Raw genomic sequence first — 23376 nt, forward strand, 5'->3', positions numbered from 1 at the left:
AGTCGAATTCCTGGGAAGGAAGATTGCTGCAGACGGCATCAGGCCTACGGACTTGAAAACAGATGTTATGTATGTATGTAAACCCTACCAAAATGTAAGACTTGCCAATAGGGTGCACACCTGTGGGAGACCTGAGGGTCACCTGTGCACCCTGGGGCAAGCAGGTATAAAAGATAATTCACCATGCTGGCCTCCCACTCTGGAATCTGAATAAAGAGACCAAGATCACAACAGTTTGAGCTTGCGATATAGTCCGGTGGATTTATTCTGAACATAACAAATTGCCGATGAGTAACGGATCACGAACTTTCACATAGAGACATAGAAAATATAGCATATAGGTGCAGGAGTAGGCCATTCGGCCCTTCAAGCCTGTACCACCATTCAATATGATCATGGCTGATCATGCAACTTCAGTACCCTATTCCTGCTTTCTCTCCATACCCGTTGATCCCTTTAGCCATAAGGGCCACATCTAACTCCCTTTTGAATCTATCTAACAAACTGGCCTCAACAACTTTCTGTGGTAGAGGATTCTACAGGTTCAAAATTTTCTGAGTGAAGAAGTTTCTCCTCATCTCGGTCTCAAATGGCTTACCCCTTATCCTTAGTCTGTGACCCCTGCTTCTGGACTTCCCCAACATTGGGAACATTCTTCCTGCATCTAACCTGTCCAATCGCATCAGGATTTTATATGTTTCTATGGGATCCCCTCTCATTTTCTAAATTCCAGTGAATATAAGCCTAGTCAATCCAGTCTTTCTTCATATATCAGTCCTCCATCCCGGGAATCAGTCTGGTGAACCTTCGCTGCACTCCCTCAATAGTAAGAATGTCCTTCCTCAGATTAGGAGACCAAAGCTGTACACAATATTCAAGGTGTGGCCTCAGCAAGGCCCTGAACAACTGCAGTAAGACCTCCCTGCTCCTACACTCAAATCCTCTCACTCTGAAGCCCAACATGCCATTTGCCGCCTTCACCACCTGCTGTACCTGCATGCCAACTTTCAATGACTGATGTACCATGACACCCAGGTCTCGTTGCACCTCCCCTTTTCCTAATCTGTTATCATTCAGATAATATTCTGCCTTCGTGTTTTTGCCACCAAAGTGGATAACCTCACATTTATCTACATTATACTGCATCTGCCATGCATTTGTCCACTCACCTAACCTGTCCAAGTCACCCTGCAGCCTCTTAGCATCCTCCTCACAGCTCACACTGCCACCCAGCTTAGTATCATCTGCAAACTTGGAGATATTACATTCAATTCCTTCATCTAAATCATTAATGTATATTGTAAATAGCTGGGGTCTCAGCACTGAACCTTGCGGTACCCCACTAGTCACTGCCTGCCATTCTGAAAAGGATCCGTTTATTCCTACTCTATGCTTCCTGTCAGTCCTGCCAACCAGTTCTCTATCCACGTCAATACATTACCCCCAATACCATGTGCTTTAATTTTGCACACTAATCTCTTGTGCGGGACCTTGTCAAAAGCCTTTTGAAAGTCCAAATACACCACATCCACTGGTTCTCCCTTGTCCACTCTACTAGTTACATCCTCAAAAAATTCCAGAAGGTTTGTCAAGCATGATTTCCCTTTCATAAATCCATGCTGACTTGGACCGATCCTGTCACTGCTTTCCAAATGCGCTGCTATTACATCTTTAATAATTGATTCCAACATTTTCCCCATTACCGATGTCAGGCTAACCGATCTATAATTCCCTGTTTTCTCTCTCCCTCCTTTTTTAAAAAGTGAGGTTACATTAGCTACCCTCCAATCTATAGGATCTGATCCAGAGTCTATAGAATGTTGGAAAATTACCACCAATGCATCCACTATTTCTAGGGCCACTTCCTGCAGACTATCAGGTCCTGGGGATTTATTGGCCTTCAATCCCATCAATTTCCCTAACACAATTTCCTGCCTAATAAGGATTTCCTTCAGTTCCTTCTTGCTAGATCTTCGATCCCCTAGTATTTTCGGGAGGTTATTTGGGTCTTCCTTAGTGAAGACAGAACCAAAGTATTTGTTCAATTGGTCTGCCATTTCTTTGTTCCCCATTATAAATTCATCTGATTCTGACTGCAAGGGACCTACATTTGTCTTCACTAATCTTTTTCTCTTCACATACCTATAGAAGCTTTTGCAGTCAGTTTTTATGTTCCCTGCAAGCTTTCTCTCATACTCTATTTTCTCCCTCCTAATTAAACCCTTTGTCCTCCTCTGCTGAATTCTAAATTTCTCCCAGTCCTCAGGTTTGCTGCTTTTTCTGGCCAAAATATATGCCTCTTCCTTGGATTTAACACTATCCCTAATTTCCCTTGTTCGCCATAGTTGAGCCACCTTCCCCATTTTATTTTTACACCAAACAGGGATGTACAATTGTTGAAGTTCATCCATGTGATCTTTAAATGTCTGCCATTGCCTATCTACCGTCAACCTTTTAAGTATCATTTGCCAGTCTATCCTAGCCAATTCACGTCTCATACCATCGAAGTTACCTTTCTTTAAGTTCAGGACCCTAGTCTCTGAATTAACTGTGTCACTCTCCATCTTAATGAAGAATTCTTATTATGGTTACTCTTCCCCAAGGGGTCTCGCACAACAAGATTGCTAATTAATCCTCTCTCATTACACAACACCCAGTCTAGGATGATCATGCGGTAATGGCTGCCATTGGTATTCTAGAGAAATTTGTTGAGGGTGATGATTGGGAAGCTTTCATTGAGCACCTCGACCAGTACTTTGTGGCCAACAAATTGGACACGTCTGAAACAGCGATCAAGCGCAGGGCGATTCTCCTTACCATATGTTGGTCATCGGTATATGGCCTCCTTAAAAATTTTCTGCCACCGGTCAAACCAACGGACAAATCTAATGCAGAGCTGTGTACGCTGGCTAGGGAACACCTCAAGTCAAAGGAGAGCATCCTGATGGCCAGGTATTGCTTTTACATGCACCATCGCTCCGAGGGCCAGAACGTGGCGAGTTTTGTCGCCGACCTAAGACGCCTTGCAGGGCAGTGTGACTTTGCAGGATCCTTGGGGGAAATGTTGCGGGACTTTTTCGTGCTTGGAATTGGCCGCGAGGTCATTCTTCGCAAACTGCTGTCTGCTGAATCCCTAGATCTGAGCAAGGCCATTACGATAGCCCAAGCCTTCACGAGCAATAACACGAAACAGATATCTTCACAGAATCGAAGCTCATCGGCAAGTACTGTGCATAAAATGTTTGCAGCAGGCAGAATGGCACAGCGCAGGGCCCACACAACTGCAGAGGCCAGACCTAGGCCGAGAGTGACTCAGAGTCCACCGTGGGGCATGAATGCGTATCCATTAGCACCATGTTGGCGCTGCGGGGGCAGCCATAGAGCTCATCAATATCAATTAAAGCCCAATGTGTGCAAGGGCTGTGGAACAATGGGGCACCACCAGCGAATGTGCAAACGATCTCTGACTCCACATGTGGCAGAGTCAGGAGAGGACGACCGATCCAGCGAGGATCACGATGAACGAGCAGGAGAGGCAACTGAACCTGAAGATGAAGAGGAAGTATATGGGATACACACCTTCACCACCAAAATCCCTCCGATAATGTTAAAAGTTGAACTTAACGGCATTCCAGTCTTCATAGAAGTAGACACGGGGGCGAGTCATAGAAACATAGAAACATAGAAAATAGGTGCAGGAGCAGGCCATTCAGCCCTTCTAGCCTGCACTGCCATTCAATGAGTTCATGGCTGAACATGAAACTTCAGTACCCACTTCCTGCTTTCACGCCATACCCCTTGATCCCCCGAGTAGTAAGGACTTCATCTAACTCCCTTTTGAATATATTTAGTGAATTGGCCTCAACTACTTCCTGTGGTAGAGAATTCCACAGGTTCACCACTCTCTGGGTGAAGAAGTTTCTCCTTATCTCGGTCCTAAATGGCTTACCCTTTATCCTTAGACTGTGACCCCTGGTTCTGGACTTCCCCAACATTGGGAACATTCTTCCTGCATCCAACCTGTCCAAACCCGTCAGAATTTTAAACGTTTCTATGAGGTCCCCTCTCACTCTTCTGAACTCCAGTGAATACAAGCCCAGTTGATCCAGTCTTTCTTGATAGGTCAGTCCCACCATCCCGGGAATCAGTCTGGTGAATCTTCGCTGCACTCCCTCAATAGCAAGTATGTCCTTCCTCAAGTTAGGAGACCAAAACTGTACACAATACTCCAGGTGTGGCCTCACCAAGGCCCTGTACAACTGTAGCAACACCTCCCTGCCCCTGTACTCAAATCCCCTCGCTATGAAGGCCAACATGCCATTTGCTTTCTTAATCACTTATGTGCCAGAAGACATTCGAGAGGCTGTGGGGTGACAAAGCACAGCGACCCAAGCTGATCCCGATTCAGGCAAAACTGCGCACCTACACCAAGGAACTGATACCAGTTATTGGTAGTGCGGACATAAGAGTATCCCATGAGGGAGCAGTGCACGATTTACCATTGTGGATTGTTTCAGCCAACGCAGGAGGTGGATGGGGAATATTCGATGGAACTGGGAAGACCTCTCTGTACCTTCTCCGGCGAACGACACTTCCTGTGCTCAAAGGCTGAGCAAGCCCTCACCTTCAGCTGAACCAGGCATCGAACTGCAGATCCATGCAGATCCCCGAGTCACAGGCCGCTCATCACGACCACAAGGAGGCAAAGATCAACCGAGCAGCGGTACAGGCGCGGTACCCACCACAATGACCTCTTCACGAAGATGGAAGAGGCTCCAGGTCGACCATGTGGAGTGCGACACCAGCCGAAATGATACGAATGTGTCTCCCTGATGCCAGAGGCCAAATCCCTGGGAAGGGAAGATCGCGGCAATCGGCATCACGGACACGGACGAGAGGGCATCCAGATCATGGGACGAGAGAGCGTCCCGACCACGGGAGGTCAACGGAATGGAGTAATGTGCCGCCCAGCAAGGAAGATAACTGGGTTTGGGGCAAAGGTAAAGGGGCGGCCGCTGAGAAGGCCAGGATCCCACCACGTTCCAACAAGTTGTTTGCACAATGTAACCCATGTGAGCGTCCTTCGCGACCAATAATGTATCATTATATGGGGTCGGAGGGACCTTACAACAAGCCAAAGTAGTGGGCGAACCCCAACCAGTTGTATATGTAGCTAACAAATTATTCGTAGCAAGTGATATGTTACCGCACGAGGTCGGGAGTGTTGTGCAGCAAGCAAAAGTAGTGGGCGAGTCCCAAACGATGGACCATGTATCCAATAAGTTAAACAAAGCAGCAGCCTTTATTCATGGGACCAAAAAGATGTACCAAAGAGTGTCCAAATATGTGCTCAAGTCAGACAAGCTGCTCATCCCACAAGTTTGGGAGAGCAGAGGCATCATTATCGATGCGTTGTTTCGAGAATGTCTAACACTGTAACACTGTGCACTGTAACATGATCCGCCACGGGCTAGGCACTGAGAACGGCACTAATGCCCTCAGTCGGCTACCGTTGCCCACCACCGGGGTGAAAACGGTGCAGCTTGCAGACCCACTCACGGTCATGAAAGTGCTCGAAAGCGTAATCCGAAACTCCTATTACTATGAATGAGAAAAACACCCAAACTCTACATAAAACATTTAAAAAAACACCTCACATAAATACACTATAGAAATTAAAGTTGAGAGAAAAGTGTTTGAAAAAAAAATTTGCCAATTATTAAAAAAAGTTTTAATTATGGTTCAAAATAAAATTACCTGAGTGGGCAGGGTTTTCAAATATTTATTCTTGGGCTAGATTTTCCATTATTTTTACATGCATAATGTCCATTTTAACGTTGAAATTAGTTATAATGCCCATATATTGCCCATTTAGCCACAAAATGCAAAGTAGCGCCCATTTCTATCGCCAAGCGTTACTTTCGGCATGTAGGTAACGGCGATAAAAAAATAACGTCAAGGTCAAGATCACCGCGGCACTTTCGTTCTACGCATCGGATTCCTTTCAGGCCTCAACTGGCGACATTTGCGCCATATCTCAGCATGCCACACATTGCTGCATTAGACAGGTCACTGAAGCCCTTTACGCACGCAGGATGGACTTTATCAGGGAGGCTCAGACTGAGAGGGCTTTAGAATTCTACCGAATTGCTAACTTCCCCAAGGTGCAGGAAGCAATAGACTGTACGCACATCGCGATGCGGGCACCTTTTCAGGATGCAGAGGTTTTTAGGAACCGCAAGGGATTCCACTCCCTCATTGTGCAACTCGTTGTCGACCACCAGCAAATAATTATGGCAGTGAATGCCAAATTTCCGGGCAGCATCCATGATGCTCACATCCTGCGTGAGAGCGTTGTATCTGACATGTTTAAAAATCAGCCACAAGATCGATGCTGAATGCTTGGTGACAAAGGATATGGCCTCGCTACCTGGCTGATGACCCCCCTGCATGACACCCACACCGATGCCGAGAAATGATAAAACGAGAGCCACAGAGCCACTTGTAATATCGTGCAGAAAACCATTGGAATGCTTAAGCAGCGCTTTAGATGCCTGGACCACTCAGGAGCTCCAAAACCACACTGAGCAGATAGCACTGAGTGGTGTGCTCAATGCTGCACAATTGGCTATCAGGAGGGGACAAGAATTGCCAGAAGAGACTGATGGTCCACTTCAGGAGAGTGAGGAGAGGAGGACAAGGAGGTGGACGCTGACCTCAGGCCAGACAATCAGGCTGATGCTGAAACCATGCCCCCACCTCCCTGTGGTGGCTACATAGCTGCAAGACTCTTACGTCAGCAGCTCATAAATGAGCGCTTTGCTTGAAAGAACGTTGTTGTTATTTACAAAACTGCAACACTGCTGGGTGTGCAGGTCATACATCAATGATGTGCATCACCTTGGTGACAGCTAAAGTTTAAGTTGATTCAAGTTAAGTGTAATTATACCCTTTCATGTTAAGGAATTACCAGTGTGTAACGGTGCAGCTATCTGAGACAATGCGCAACAAGGTTATGTTAAATAAAAAACATTTAATCCAACCATTTATGTGAAATCATAATTATAACTGTAAAAAACATCCCACTCCACCCCCACCCCACCCCACAACAAATTTATCACATTTACATCATTTGATTGGTCACCATTTCCAGCAAAACGGAACACAAATGCAAACCAGCAAGGTAGCCCCCTTGCCCCTTCCCCCGACCGTCCCACCAAAGTAACACCAACAACATAAAAATATGCACAAGACAACACCTGCGGCCATGCATCTCACTTTCCTCTCCCCCCCACCCCGCTTCTCCTCCCCACCTCTACTCCTTCCCCTTCCCCTTCTGCCTCCAAGCCGCCTGGCCGAGGAGCTCCTCAGGCACTGCTCCATTGAGGGGGATGACGGCAGAACCGCTGCTTGGATGGATACGGGAGAGGATGGTCCCGAGGTGGGAATGTCCTCCAGGCCAGAAGCAAGATCTTCCTCCTGGCTCTCATGTGTCATTGGCAATGGGGGTGTGGCACCTTGGGGTGCAGTACCACGCTCCGGGACCACTGGGAGGCCTCTGCCATCTGCTATCAGCTCCAGGGCCTCCGCCATCCGCGGCATTTACTCCGTCATGGTGGTGGACATGTTGGCCAGCTGGAGGGATATGTCTGTTGGATCTGCTGACCTATGTTAACACTCCTCCTGGACAAGTGTACCATGTCCCCGCTCAGATTTGCCAGTAAGTGACTGCGAGGCCCAATTGTGGGATTCTCGGCTGTTGCTCCGAGATTGGGGGGAGGCTGGTGAGCGGGAAAGCTGGGGAGAGGGTTGATGATTAGGAGGTTAAGGGGAAAGCTCATAATCGGGAGGATTGATGACCGGGAGAGTTGGGCGGGGAGGGACGGGGAGGGGCTAGTGATCGGGAGGGTTGGGGGGGGGCGGGGGGCTGGCGATCGCAAGGCTTGGTGATCAGTAGAGTTGGGGGGGATGGGGGACGGGGGGGCTGGTGAACGAGAAGGCCGGTGATCGGGAGGGCCGGTGATCGGGGAGGGCCGGTGATCGGGGAGGGCCGGTGATCGGGAGGGTTGGTGATCAGTAGGGCCGGTGATCGGGGAGGGCCGGTGATCGGGAGGGCCAGTGATCGGGAGGGCCAGTGATCGGGAGAGTTGGTGATCGGGAGGGCCGGTGATCGGGGAGGGCCGGTGATCGGGAGGGCCGGTGATCGGGAGGGTTGGTGATCGGGAGGGTTGGTGATTGGGAAGGCCGGTGATCGGGAGGGCCAGTGATCGGGAGGGCCGGTGATCGGGAGGCTTGGTGATCAGGAGGGCCGGTGATCAGGGAGGGCCGGTGATCGGGAGGGCTGGTGATTGGGGAGGGCCGGTGATCGGGAGGGCCAGTGATCGGGAGGGCCGGTGATTGGGAAGGTTGGTGACCGGGAGGGCCGATGATCGGGGAAGGCCGGAGATCAGGAGGGCCGATGATCGGGAGGGCCGGTGATCGGGGAGGGCCGGTGATCGGGAGGGCCTGTGATCGGGAAGGTCAGTTCATCGGGAGGGCCGGTGATCGGGAAGGTTGGTGATCGGGAGGGCCTGTGATTGGGCGGGCCGGTGATCGGGAGGGCCGGTGATTGGGAGGGCCGGTGATCGGAAGGGCCGGTGATCGGGATGGCCGGTGATCGGGAGGGGTAGTGATCGGGAGGGCCGGTGATCGACAGGGCCGGTGATGGGGAGGACCAGTGATGGGGAGGACCAGTGATCGGGGGGGCCGGTGATCGGGAGGGCCGGTGATCGGGAGGGCCGGTGATGGGGAGGCCGGTGATCGGAAGGGCCGGTGATCGGGATGGCCGGTGATCAGGAGGGGTAGTGATCAGGAGGGCCGGTGATCGACAGGGCCGGTGATGGGGAGGACCAGTGATCGGGAGGGCCTGTGATCGGGAGGGCCTGTGATCGGGAAGGTCAGTTCATCGGGAGGGCCGGTGATCGGGAAGGTTGGTGATCGGGAGGACCTGTGATCGGGGGGGCCAGTGATCGGGAGGGCCGCTGATCGGGAGGGCCGGTGATCGGGAGGGCCGGTGATCGGGAAGGTTGGTGATCGGGAGGACCTGTGATCGGGGGGGCCGGTGATCGGGGGGGCCAGTGATCGGGAGGGCCGCTGATCGGGAGGGCCTGTGATCGGGAAGGTCAGTTCATCGGGAGGGCCGGTGATCGGGAAGGTTGGTGATCGGGAGGACCTGTGATTGGGCGGGCCGGTGATCGGGAGGGCCGGTGATCGGGAGGGCTGGTGATCGGGAGGGCCGGTGATCGGGAGGGCTGGTGATCGGGAGGGCCGGTGATCGGAAGGGCCGGTGATCGGGATGGCTGGTGATCGGGAGGGGTAGTGATTGGGAGGGCCGGTGATTGAGAGGGCCGGTGATGGGGAGGACCAGTGATCGGGGGGGGCCGGTGATCGGGAGGGCCGGTGATCGGGAGGGCCGGTGATCGGGAGGGCCGGTGATTGGGAAGGTTGGTGACCGGGAGGGCCGATGATCGGGGAAGGCCGGAGATCAGGAGGGCCGGTGATCGGGAGGGTCGGTGATCGGGGAGGGCCGGTGATCGGGAGGGCCTGTGATCGGGAAGGTCAGTTCATCGGGAGGGCCGGTGATCGGGAAGGTTGGTGATCGGGAGGGCCTGTGATTGGGCAGGCCGGTGATCGGGAGGGCCGGTGATCGGGAGGGCCGGTGATCGGAAGGGCCGGTGATCGGGATGGCCGGTGATCGGGAGGGGTAGTGATAGGGAGGGCCGGTGATCGACAGGGCCGGTGATGGGGAGGACCAGTGATCGGGGGGGCCGGTGATCGGGAGGGCCGGTGATGGGGAGGGCCGGTGATCGGAAGGGCCGGTGATCGGGATGGCCGGTGATCAGGAGGGGTAGTGATCGGGAGGGCCGGTGATCGACAGGGCCGGTGATGGGGAGGACCAGTGATCGGGGGGGCCGGTGATCGGGAGGGCCGCTGATCGGGAGGGCCTGTGATCGGGAGGGCCGGTGATCGGGAGGGCCTGTGATCGGGAAGGTCAGTTCATCGGGAGGGCCGGTGATCGGGAAGGTTGGTGATCGGGAGGACCTGTGATTGGGCGGGCCGGTGATCGGGAGGGCCGGTGATCGGGAGGGCCGGTGATCGGGATGGCTGGTGATCGGGAGGGGTAGTGATCGGGAGCGCCGATGATTGAGAGGGCCGGTGATGGGGAGGACCAGTGATCGGGGGGGCCGGTGATTGGGAGGGCCGGTGATCGGGAGGGCCGGTGATCGGGGGGGCCGGTGATCGGGAGGGCCGGTGATCGGGAGGGCCGGTGATCGGGAGGGCCGGTGATCGGGAGGGCCGGTGATCGGAAGGGCCGATGATCGGAAGGGCCGATGATCGGGATGGCTGGTGATCGGGAGGGGTAGTGATCGGGAGGGCCAGTGATTGAGAGGGCCGGTGATGGGGAGGACCGGTGATCGGGGGGGCCGGTGATCCGGAGGGCCGGTGATAGGGAGAGCCGGTGATCGGGAGGGCCGGTGATCGGAAGGGCCGGTGATCGGGAGGGGTAGTGATCGGGAGGGCCAGTGATTGAGAGGGCCGGTGATGGGGAGGACCGGTGATCGGGGGGGCCGGTGATCGGGAGGGCCGGTGATCGGGAGGGCCGGTGATCGGGAGGGCCGGTGATCGGAAGGGCCGGTGATCGGGAGGGCCGCTGATCGGGAGGGCCTGTGATCGGGAGGGCCTGTGATCGGGAAGGTCAGTTCATCGGGAGGGCCGGTGATCGGGAAGGTTGGTGATCGGGATGACCTGTGATTGGGCGGGCCGGTGATCGGGAGGGCCGGTGATCGGGAGGGCCGGTGATCGGGAGGGCCGATGATCGGGAGGGCCGGTGATCGGGAGGGCCGGTGATCGGGATGGCTGGTGATCGGGAGGGGTAGTGATCGGGAGGGCCGGTGATTGAGAGGGCCGGTGATGGGGAGGACCAGTGATCGGGGGGGCCGGTGATCGGGAGGGCCGGTGATCGGGAGGGCCGGTGATCGGGAGGGCCGGTGATCGGGAGGGCCGGTGATCGGAAGGGCCGATGATCGGAAGGGCCGATGATCGGGATGGCTGGTGATCGGGAGGGGTAGTGATCGGGAGGGCCAGTGATTGAGAGGGCCGGTGATGGGGAGGTACCGGTGATCGGGGGGGCCGGTGATCGGGAGGGCCGGTGATCGGGAGGGCCGGTGATCGGAAGGGCCGGTGATCGGGAGGGGTAGTGATCGGGAGGGCCAGTGATTGAGAGGGCCGGTGATGGGGAGGACCGGTGATCGGGGGGGCCGGTGATCGGGAGGGCCGGTGATCGGGAGAGCCGGTGATCGGGAGGGCCGGTGATCGGGAGGGCCGGTGATCGGGATGGCCGGTGATCGGGAGGGGTAGTGATCGGGAGGGCCAGTGATCGGGAGGGCCGGTGATGGGGAGGACCAGTGATCAGGAGGGCTGGTGATCCGGAGGGCCGGTGATCGGGAGGGCCGGTGATGGGGAGGCCCGGTGATCGGGATGGCCGGTGATCGGGATTGCCGGTGATCGGGAGGGGTAGTGATCGGGAGGGCCGATGATCGAGAGGGCCGGTGATGGGGAGGACCAGTGATCGGGGGGGGCCAGTGATCGGGAGGGCCAGTGATCGGGAGGGCTGGTGATGGGGAGGACCAATGATCGGGATGGCCGGTCATGGGGAGAACCAGTGATCGGGAGGGCTGGTGATCGGGATGGCTGGTGATGGGGAGTGTTGGTGATCGGGAGGGGTGGTGATTGGAAGGTTCCTCTCCCTGACTCCTGCCCCCGACCATCCTCAATTTGCCCCGGCTGTGGCCTCCTGCCACTAGCATCATCCCATGCCCGCCAGTCAGACTTTCAATTTGGCTGTACAATATGGTAATAAGACCCTATTAAAATCTGTTTTGCCGGGTTTTCCTAGATCTACTGTACCCTCCCCGTCTCCCTGTAAATATCAGGGCCGTTACCTCTGTTTTTCGCTCCACAGGTGCTGCCTGCCCTGCTTAGTATTTGCAGCATTTTCTACTTTGAATTCAGATTTCTACCATTCGCAGGACTTTGCTTTAGCAATGTTACAACAACGTTCTGGACAGCTGGTGTCAACTCAAACTGGTGTGAAATGGCCTAGTGGAGAGCAGTCTTGCACCATTTGGATTTTGTGCTAGCGAGAATCATATTAGGACATCAGTGTTGAGTTATGTACCCATTTTCAAGTCAATCAACGTCCAAAACTGCTTGGCACTGATCCAAGAATGGCAATATCACTACACACTAAAATCCCAGACTGAGATAATAACAGATGCCACAAGTATGCTATAATCTCCAAATCTATTTAATTAATTCTTGAGTATTCATCAAAGATGTGACTTGAGTGGTTTCTATAAAAATAAACTACTAATTTCTAGAGCCACATTAAATAATACTGCCGAAAATAAACTTTAATGTTCAGAAGAATCTGAGTCATAAAAAAAATTGGAAAACACACATACACGTCGCACACACAGGTGTATACACATATATATAGATAAAAACAGCTTACTTATTAATAGTTAATTTGCATTGCCAACACTTTAACTTCTTGCAAGACTAGTAAAAGCACATTAGAGCTCAGTTACAAGCAGTAACTTTGCCAACAGTCGCATAGATCTATCACATGTTATTCTCTAGGTCGAAGACCACCATCCAATCCCTTCTTTTGTAGCAGTTTGATACAACTGAATGGCTTGTCAGGCCATTTAAGGGACGTAAGAGTCAACCACATTGGTGTGAGACTGGAGTCACATGCAAACCAGATTGAATGAAGACGGCATGTTTCCTTCCCTAAAGGATATTAGTAAATCAGTAAGATTTTTATGACAGTCCGACAGCTTCATTGTCATAAGAACATAAGAACATAAGAATTAGGAACAGGAGTAGGCCATCTAGCCCCTCGAGCCTGCTCCGCCATTCAATAAGATCATGGCTGATCTGGTCGTGGACTCAGCTCCACTTACCCGCCCGCTCCCCGTAACCCATAATTCCCTTATTGGTTAAAAATCTATCTATCTTTGACTTGAAAACATTCAATGAGCTAGCCTCAACTGCTTCCTTAGGCAGAGAATTCCACAGATTCACAACCCTCTGGGAGAGGAAATTCTTTCTCAACTCGGTTTTAAATTGGCTCCTCCGTATTTTGAGGCTGTGCCCCCTAGTTCTAGTCTCCCTAACCAGTGGAAACAACCTCTCTGCCTCTATCTTGTCTATCCCTTTCATGATTTTAAATGTTTCTATAAGATCACCCCTCATCCTTCTGAACTCCAACGAGTAAAGACCCAGTCTACTCAATCTATCATCATAAGGTAACCCCCTCATTTCTGGAATCAGCCTAGTGAATCATCTCTGTACCCCTTCTAAAGCTAGTATATCCTTCCTTAAGTAAGGTGACCAAAACTGCACGCAGTACTCCAGGTGCGGCCTTACCAATACCCTATACAGTTGCAGCAAGACCTCCCTGCTTTTGTACTCCATCCCTCTCGCAATGAAGGCCAACATTCCTTTCGCCTTCCTGATTACCTGCTGCACCTGCAAACTAACCTTTTGGGATTCATGCACAAGGACCCCCAGGTCCCTCTGCATCACAGCATGTTGTAATTTCTCCCCATTCAAATAATATTCCCTTTTACTGTTTTTTTTCCCAAGGTGGATGACCTCACACTTTCCGACATTGTATTCCATCTGCCAAACCTTAGCCCATTCGCTTAACCTATCCAAATCTCCTTGCAGCCTCTCTGAGTCCTCTACACAACCTGCTTTCCCACTAATCTTAGTGTCATCTGCAAATTTTGTTGCACTACACTCTGTCCCCTCTTCTAGGTCATCTATGTATATTGTAAACAGTTGTGGTCCCAGCACCGATCCCTGTGACACACCACTAACCACTGATTTCCAACCGGAAAAGGACCCATTTATCCCGACTCTCTACTTTCTGTTCGCAAGCCAATTCTCTATCCATGCTAATACATTTCCTCTGACTCCGCGTACCTTTATCTTCTGCAGTAACCTTTTGTGTGGCACATTATCGAATGCCTTTTGGAAATCTAAATACACCACATCCATCGGTACACCTCTATCCACCATGCTCGTTATATCCTCAAAGAATTCCAGTAAGTTAGTTAAACATGATTTCCCTTTCATGAATCCATGCTGCGTCTGCTTGATTGCACTATTCCTATCTAGATGTCCCGCTATTTCTTCCTTAATGATAGTTTTAAGCATTTTCCCCACTACAGATGTTAAACTAACCGGCCTATAGTTACCTGCCTTTTGCCTGCCCCCTTTTTTAAACAGAGGCTTAACATTAGCTGCTTTCCAATCCGCTGGTACCTCCCCAGAGTCCAGAGAATTTTGGTAGATTATAATGAATACATCTGCTATAACTTCTGCCATCTCTTGTAATACCCTGGGATGCATTTCATCAGGACCAGGGGACTTGTCTACCTTCAGTCCCATTAGCCTGTCCCTAGTGATAGTGATTGTCTCCAGGTCCTCTCTTCCCACATTCCTGTGGCCTGCAAATTTTGGCATGGTTTTTGTGTCTTCCACTGTGAAGACGGAAGCAAAATAATTGTTTAAGGTCTCAGGCATTTCCATATTTCCCATTATTATCCCCCTTTTCATCTTCTAAGGGACCAACATTTACTTTAGTCACTCTTTTCCGTTTTATATATCTGTAAAAGCTTTTACTATCTGTTTTTATGTTTTGCGCAAGTTTACCTTCGTAATCTATCTTCCCTTTCTTTATTGCTTTTTTAGTCATTCTTTGCTGTTGCTTAAAATTTTCCCATTCCTCTAATTTCCCACTAACCTTGGTCACCTTATACGCATTGGTCTTTGATTTGATACTTTCCTTTATTTCCTTGGTTATCCACAGCTGGTTATCCCTTCTCTTGCCGCCCTTCTTTTTCACTGGAATATATTTTTGTTGCACACTATGAAAGAGCTCCTTAAAAGTCCTCCACTGTTCCTCAATTGTGCCACCATTTAGTCCTTGTTTCCAGTCTACTTTAGCCAACTCTGCCCTCATCCCACTGTAGTCCCCTTTGTTTAAGCATAGTACGCTCGTTTCTGACTCATCCTCAATCTGTATTACAAATTCACCCATATTGTGATCACTCATTCCGAGAGGATCTTTTACGAGGAGATCGTTTATTTTTCCTGTCTCATTACACAGGACCAGATCTAAGATGGCTTGCTCCCTTGTAGGCTCTGTTATATACTGTTCTAAGAAACAATCCCGTATGCATTCTATGAATTCCTCCTCCAGGCTACCCCGTGCGATTTGATTTGACCAATCGATATGTAGGTTAAAATCCCCCATGACTACTGCCGTTCAACAATTTCAGACAGAAACAGAAAACAGAAAATGCTGGAAGTCTTAGTGGGTCAGGCAGCATCTGCGGAGAGAGAAGCAGAGTTAATGTTTCAGGTCGATGACCCTTTGTCAGAACTGGCAAATGTACAAACTGTACAAATTCTTAAGAAGCACTGAAAGGGGGAGTGGAGGAAAGAACAAAAGGGAAGGTCTGTGATAGGGTGGAAGACAGGAGAGATTTGAGAGAAAAAGGAATGATGGGCCGACTTGAGATGGTAATATCAGAAGTTAGAAAAAGATTAGTTTAGATAGGGTGTGAATGGCAGGAAAGTTATCAGCTGCCATGGGAAACAAAGAGAGAAAAAATTAATCAGAGCAAAATATGGGCAGAGGTTGTCTGAAATTGTTGAACTCGATGTTGAGTCCAGAAGGCTGTAAAGTGCCGAAACGAAAGATGAAGTGCTGTTCCTTGAGCTTGAGTTGAGTTTCATTGGAACAGTGCAGGAGTCCAAGGGCAGAGATATTAGAGTGGGGGTGGAGCAGAGAATTAAAGTGACAGGCGACCGGAAGCTCGAGGTCACGCTTATGGACTGAATGGAGGTTTTCCGCAAAGTGGTCACCCAAACTGTGTTTAGTCTCCCCAATGTAGAGGAGACCACATTGTGAGCAGTGAATATAGTATACTAAATTGCAAGAAGTATAAGTAAATCGCTGTTTCACCTGGAAGGAGTATTTGAGGCACTGGAAATTGGGAAGGGAGGAGGTAAAAGGGCAGGTGTTGCATCTCCTGCATTTGCACGTGGAGGGAACGGTCCCTTTGGACTGCTGAGATGGGGGGAAAGGAGAAGATGTGTTTGGTGCTGGGATCATGCTGGAGGTGGCGGATATGGTGGAGGATGACTTGTTGAACGTGGAGGCTGGTGGGGTGAATGGTGAGGACAAGGGGAACCCTGTCATGGTTCTGAGAGGGATGGGAAGGGGTGAGAGTAGAAGTGCGAGAATAGAATGTTCACGGTCGAGGGCCATGTTAACCATGGCAGAGGGGAATCCTTGGTTGAGAAAAAAGGAAGATATATCAGAGGCACTAGTGTGGAAGATGGCATCGTCAGAGCAGATGAGATGGAGAAACTGGGAGAATGGAGTGTAGTCCAGGTAGCTGTGGGAGTTAGTGGGCTTATAATGAATGTTTGTCAATAGTCTAGCCCCAGAAATGAAGACAGACAAGTTGAAGAAGGGAAGGGAGATGTGAAGGTGAAGGAAGGGTGGAAATTGGATGTTAAGTGAATGAAATTTTCTAATTCAGGGCAAGAGCAGACAACGGCACCGATACAATCATCAATGTATCGGAAAAAGAGGTGAGGGAGGGGACCCAAGTAGGACTGGAACAAAGAATGTTCCACATATCCCATCAAAAGGCATTCCCATAGCAACACTTTAATTTGGAGGAAATGAATGGAGTTAAAGGAGAAATTGTTTAATGTGAGAACAAGTTCAGCCAGGCGGAGGAGGGTGGTGGGGGATGGGGATTGGTTGGGCCTCTGCTCGAGGAAGAAGTGGAGCGCCCTCAGGCCATCCTGGTGGGGGATAGAAGTGTAGAGGGATTTGACGGCCATGGGGCAAAGGAGACGGTTGGGGCCAGGAAAATGGGAACTGTTAAAGTGCCGGAGGGCATCGGAGGAGTCGCGGATGTAGGTGGGAAGAGAGTTAACAAGGGGAGAAAAAATAGAGTTGGGATAGGAAGAAATCAGTTCCGTGGAGCAAGAACAGGCTGAAACGTTGGGTCTACCGGGGCAGCCTTTTTTGCGGATCTTGGGAAGGAGGTAGAAGCGGGCTGTGCGGGGTTGGGGAAGTCATCATCATCATAGGTGGTCCCTCGAAACGAGGATGACTTGCTTCCATGCCAAAAAAGGATGAGTTCACAGGTGTTTCAATGAAGGACCTAATATTCCAGGTCCTCAACTACATGTTGAAGGGTGGAAGATGCCTGTGCATGCATTTTTTAAATGTGTGGTGGCCGTTGCACACCAGCCACCACACGGGCTTGACAGAGCTAGGTCTTGTTCCAATGGCAAGGGTTATCCAAGATGACTGGAGACCAGCGCTGCTGCTCGGACCTCGTGCGCACACATATCGCAGTATGGACTGGTCCGTGCTGCCCCTAGGCCCCTGGCCCCGAACTCACGCCTCTCCTCAGCCCCGATCACATCCCTCCACGATCACTCACTGCATCTGGTGTATTAGTCCATGCTTCAATCACAGACTTGGACCTTGGACCGTTAATATAAATTCTGAGTGTGATATCTTCATAGAGCACAGCACACACAGCTTCCTAACATGGCAGGTAGCTCTCTCGGAAGACTCCGGAATCTGCCTGGTTCTGTTTATTATTAACCCTGCACTTGCAGTACACAATATGTCCACATCCACAGTGTGGCGCTACAAACATTACAAGCTTACAGACATTACACTTCTCCCTCCTTAATGAAGAAGCCATCATAACAAACATCATACATAACTTTCATGTTTATACATAACACAGGATATAAACTTTTTTTTTCCATATTTACAAATTTAACTTCACCACTTGTTTTCTGTTTCGAAGAAGATACCTTCGCTCTCGAACAGAACCTTCCAAACATGGTGTTGATTTCACACTCATTCGAGGCTCATCCTGAGGAACGTTTTCCTCCACGGAATTTCCCTGATTTTCATTTGAACTCACTCTAACTTCAGGCTCTTTGTTTTCCTGACTCGGACTCAGACTTTCATTCTGATTCTCTCCTGGATTTGTTTCCAGTACATTGGATTTAGGATTTGCTACTGGTGTATCAAAACTATCTGATGAGTCAGAAATAATTGAATCATTCCCACCTTCAACTCCTTCCATGTCTGTAGGTAAAATATGATCAAGATGAACAAACCTAACCTGTCCATTATCAAACATCTTTACCAAATATGTGTGAGGACCACATATCTTCACCACTCTTCCTGGTATCTACTTTAACTATTTATAGTGATGGTTCTTCACTCTCACCTTCTGGTTTAATTTCACACTTCTCTCTTTTACTCGACCTCTATCATGATTCTCTTTCTGTCTTAATTGTGTCTCTTCTATGGACTGTGTCAAATTTGGCTTTAACAACGAGAATCTGGTTCATGGCTGTCGTTTGAGAAACAACTCTGCTGGTGTTCTACCAGTAGTTGTATGAGGAGTATTTCGATATGTAATCAAAAAATTAGCCAATTTGTGATTAAATGACAACTGTCGTTTCCTTGGATTTGGATCTAACATTTGTTTTATGAGGGCACGTTTTATAATTTGTACAATGTGCTCTGCTGCACCATTTGAAGCAGGATAGTATGGTGGAACCTTGGTTTGTTTCACACCATTTTTGCTCGTGAATTGTGCAAATTCTTCTGAATGAAATTGTGGTCCATTATCTGAAACAATCTCTTCAGGGAGGCCAAATGAAGAAAATAATTTTTGTAAAATGTCCAATGTTTTACTTGTTGTTATTTTCCACATTGGAACACCTCAACCCACTTCGAATGGCTATCAATCACAATGAACAATTGTTGTCTTTCTAACTCAGCAAAATCAATATGTAGCCTTTGCCACACCCTGGGAGGCCATTTCCATGGCTGTAATGGTACTGGTTGTGGTTGCTTGCTTACCGATTGACATGTCGTACACTGACTCACGATGTACTCTATATCTTTATCAAGACCTGGCCACCATAAATAACTGCCTGCAAAACTCTTGGTCAAGCACATTCCCAGGTGCTGGTCATGGAGGTCTCCTAATAATTTGGACCTGAATTTATTTGGTATAACCACTCTTGCACCCCACATGATACAATCTTTATCGACTGATAATTCATTCCTACGAATTAAGAATAGATATGTATCTTTGTCTGTTACCTGGTTTGGCCATCCATTTGCAATATAATCATACACCTTTGACATCACTGGGTCATGTTTGGTTTACTCTAAAAATCTCTTCAGCTGTGACTGGCAGTTCATAAATGTATGAAAAATAAAACACTTCTTCCTATCGGGTATAACTTGTGATGGGCAAGGCAATCTAGACATTGCATCAGCATTACTGTGATCAGCTGATCGTCTGTATTCAATATCATATGTATGTGCTGACAAAATCAAAGCCCATCTCTGCATTCGGGCTGCAGCTAATGTTGGAACTGGGGACTTTGGATGGACGATTGCTGTTAGGGGCTTATGGTCTGTAATGATGGTAAACTTACGACCATACAAGTATTTGTGGAACTTCTTGACCCCAAAAATTAATGCCAAAGCTTCCCTTTCAATTTGCACATAATTACTCTCACTGGCACTGAGAGTGCGTGAAGCAAAAGCAATTGGTCTCTCCTCCCCACTACTTAATACATGAGAGATTACTGCCCCAACACCATATGGAGAGGCATCACATGCTAGCTTAATCTACTTAGATATGTCATAGTGAACTAACATGGTACTCTCTACCAATTTGCTTTTACACTCCTTGAATGCTGTAACGCATTCTTTTGACCACTTCCAATGGACATGTTTTTTAAATAGTTCATTCAGTGGATGTAATACTGTAGCCATAATAGTTCAAAAGACCCAAGAATGAATGAAGTTCAGTGACATTCCTGGGAGTGGGTGTATTTCTGATTGCATCCAGCTTTCCCATGGTTGGATGTAAACCATCTTTGTCTACTCTGTACCCTAAGTACACCACTGAGTTTTTAAATAACTCACACTTATGAGCAGACACTCGTACTCTGTGCTTCTCTAGCTGTTTGAGGACTTCATTCAATATGTTATTATGAATTTGCCTATTTGGTACTGAAATTAGTATGTCATCCAAATAACATACTACCCCTTCAATACCTTGCAAAATCTGGTTCATCACCTCTTGGAATATGGCAGGGGCAGAAGACACTCCAAACGATAGCCTATTAAATTGATATAGGCCTAGATGAGTATCTATAGTCAAACATGACTTGGACTCCTTATCTAGTTCAAGCTGTAAGTAGGCATTCGTAAGATCCAGTTTTGAGAAGTTCTGACCACCTGTCAGTGTTGTGAACAAATCGTCTATGTTCGGCAATGTAATGGGGACATTACCTTCTAGAACCCGGTTTATGGTTACTTTATAATCACCAGACAATCTTACCTTACCATCGGACTTATGTACAACAATGGGTGTAGACCAATTACATCGATCTATCTTACAAATAATGTTCTCAGTCTCTAGTCTTTTGAGTTCTTGCTCAACTTTCTCCTTGAGTGCATATGGTACGGAACGTGGCTTGTAGTAAACCGATCTAGCGTCCTTTTGTACCCTGACACTCGCCTTGAAGCCTTGGACCGGACTGCCCGTTTCGCAGAACACCTTCGGATACTTCTTGATAACCTCATCCGTTGATGAAAATCTCGCTTCCACACAGAAAATCTTACTCCAATCCAGCTTCAGTGAGCTCAACCAATTTCTTCCTAGTAAAAGGCAGACTTGTCTCCTTTCACGACTATTAGAGGCAAGTTCTGAAATTGATCTTTATATTTCACCGGTACGGTGATACGACCTACCACAGGAATTTTCTCTCATGAGTAGCCTCGCAGCTCTATCTTGGATTTCTCCAGTTGGAAATCACGCAATTTGTCGTGATATAGTGACTCCGGTACGACACTCACGGATGTACCCGTGTCGATTTCCATTGGTATCTTGAATCCTGCAACATCTATGTGGATTTTAATGCTTTCCGAATCGCTTTCCGTTAACCTCGTGCTCCTGATGACGTGTAACTCTAACATCTCCTCATCCTCTTGTTGTTCTTCCATGCTATGTAGTCGCTGGGGATTTCTACTCATAGCTTTGAAAACTGGTTTACCCTTCAGTCGGCATGCCTTCGCAAGATGCCCAATCTTCCTGCAGAAGAAACACTCTGCCTTCACATATGGACAACTTTGAGCAATGTGTTGTCCTAGGCACCAATAGCATAACTTCGACGCTCTGTTAGAATTTCTAGTTTCTGAGACTTTGGGCCCCCAACGTCTTTGACTTTGAACCTGCAGGTGATTTACCTCGGTTGACTGACGACCGTAATCATTATTTAATTCTCGGGAATATTGTTCGGCCATGCCCATCAACCTCGCTGTCTGACAAGCAATCTCAAAAGTCAAGTCATCCGTCGTCAATAACTTCCTTCTGATCGCATCATTTTTCACCCCACAAACAAAACGATCCCGTAATGCTCGGTTTTGAAAGTTTCCAAAATTACAGTGCATTGATAGCTTTTTTAATGCAACGATGTAATCACTGATACCTACTTCAGCCTTTTGATTCTGAATCCCAAAACTATAGCTTTCAGCAATTTCTAATGGTTTGGGGTTATAGTGCTGCTCCAGCTTTGTTAAAATCTCTTTAAGCGTTGTGTCCTTTGGCTCGTCAAGCACAAGCAGATTTACAAGGGTTTCGTATAATGTCGTAGAAGATCGCTTTCTTACGTTTCAACACAGCCCGGTTCTGGACTGCATTGTCTGGAACTTTGATTATGTTATTTGCAATGAAATATATTTCTTGCCGATCCACATATGCTTTAAAACGTTCCCGGTCGTGTCTATATTCTCCCAAATGTCCCAATACACCTGCCATTTTAAACTCTCGCTGTTCACACCTTGTGCTGTATTTTACCTCGGATTTTTTGTAGCTTTTTCCAAAGACAGAAACTTCCAAAGTCTCTCTGTCAGCTGGCTGAATCCTTCACCAGCAAAATTTAAGCTTTAAATCATCCGAAACATCCCATCTTCCATCGCCAAATGTGATATATTCACAGAGCACAGCACACACAGCTTCCTAACATGGCAGGCAGCTCTCTCGGAAGTCTCCAGAAATCTGCCTGGTTCTGTTTATTATTAACCCTGCACTTGCAGTACACAACATGTCCACATCCACAATATGGAACTACAAACATTACAAGCTTACAGACATTACATTGAGCAACTGTCGTCCCAACACTGATCCTTGTGGAACATCACTACCTGCCACTGTAAATTACTACCTTTTACGCCTACTCTCTGTTTTCTCTCTTCAATCCAGCTAGCTATCCATTCTGCTACTTGTCCCCTGATTCCGCATTCTCTGACATTCATTAGTCTATTATGTGGTATCTAAGTAAAGGTCTTTTGAAAATTTGAGGAGGTAACAGAGTTGGGGAACTGTGAGGTTGGTGGATGTGGAGGGACAATCTCCAGAGGAAATGAGGTCAGTAACAGTCTGGGAAATGATGGCTTGATGTTCGGTAGTGGGATCATGGTCCAGGGGGAGGTAGGAGGAGGTGTCAGAGAGTTGGCGATCAGCCTCTGCAAGGTAGAGGTCGGTTCGTCAAACAACAACAGCGCCACCCTTGTCAGCAGGTTTAATTATGAAGTTGTGGTTGGATCTGAAAGACCGGAGTGCTGCAAGTTCAGAGAGAGATAGGTTGGAGTGAGTGAGGGGAGCAGAGAAATTGAGACGGCCAATGTCCCGTCGGCAGTTCGCAATTTTGTCACTTTTGCTGAAACCAGCTTTTTTATTCCAGATTTATTCAGATTTTTGTATGAACTGAATTCAAATTCAGAAACTGCCATGGTGGGATTTAAACTCATGTTCTACTAGATTATTATTCTAGGCCTCTGGATTACTAGTCTGGTAACATAACCACTCTGCTACCTGTAATGTCTGTAAGCTTGTAATGTTTGGAGCTCCACACTGTGGATGTGGACGTATTGTGTACTGCAACTACAGAGTTAATAATAAACAAAAGCAGGAGGTTCCGGAGACTTCCGAGAGCTGCTTGCCATGTTAGAAAGACCTGTGTGTGCTGTGCTCTGTGAATATATCACATTTAGCGACGATGATTTAAAGCTGAAATTTTGTTGGTGAAGGATTCAGCCAGCTGACAGAGAGATGTTGGAAGTTTCTCTGTCTTTGGAAATAGCCACAAAATCTGAGGTAAAAAACGAGCACACGA

The sequence above is a fragment of the Pristiophorus japonicus genome, chromosome 1, assembly GCF_044704955.1.
Source record: "Pristiophorus japonicus isolate sPriJap1 chromosome 1, sPriJap1.hap1, whole genome shotgun sequence".
NCBI lineage: Eukaryota > Metazoa > Chordata > Chondrichthyes > Pristiophoridae > Pristiophorus > Pristiophorus japonicus.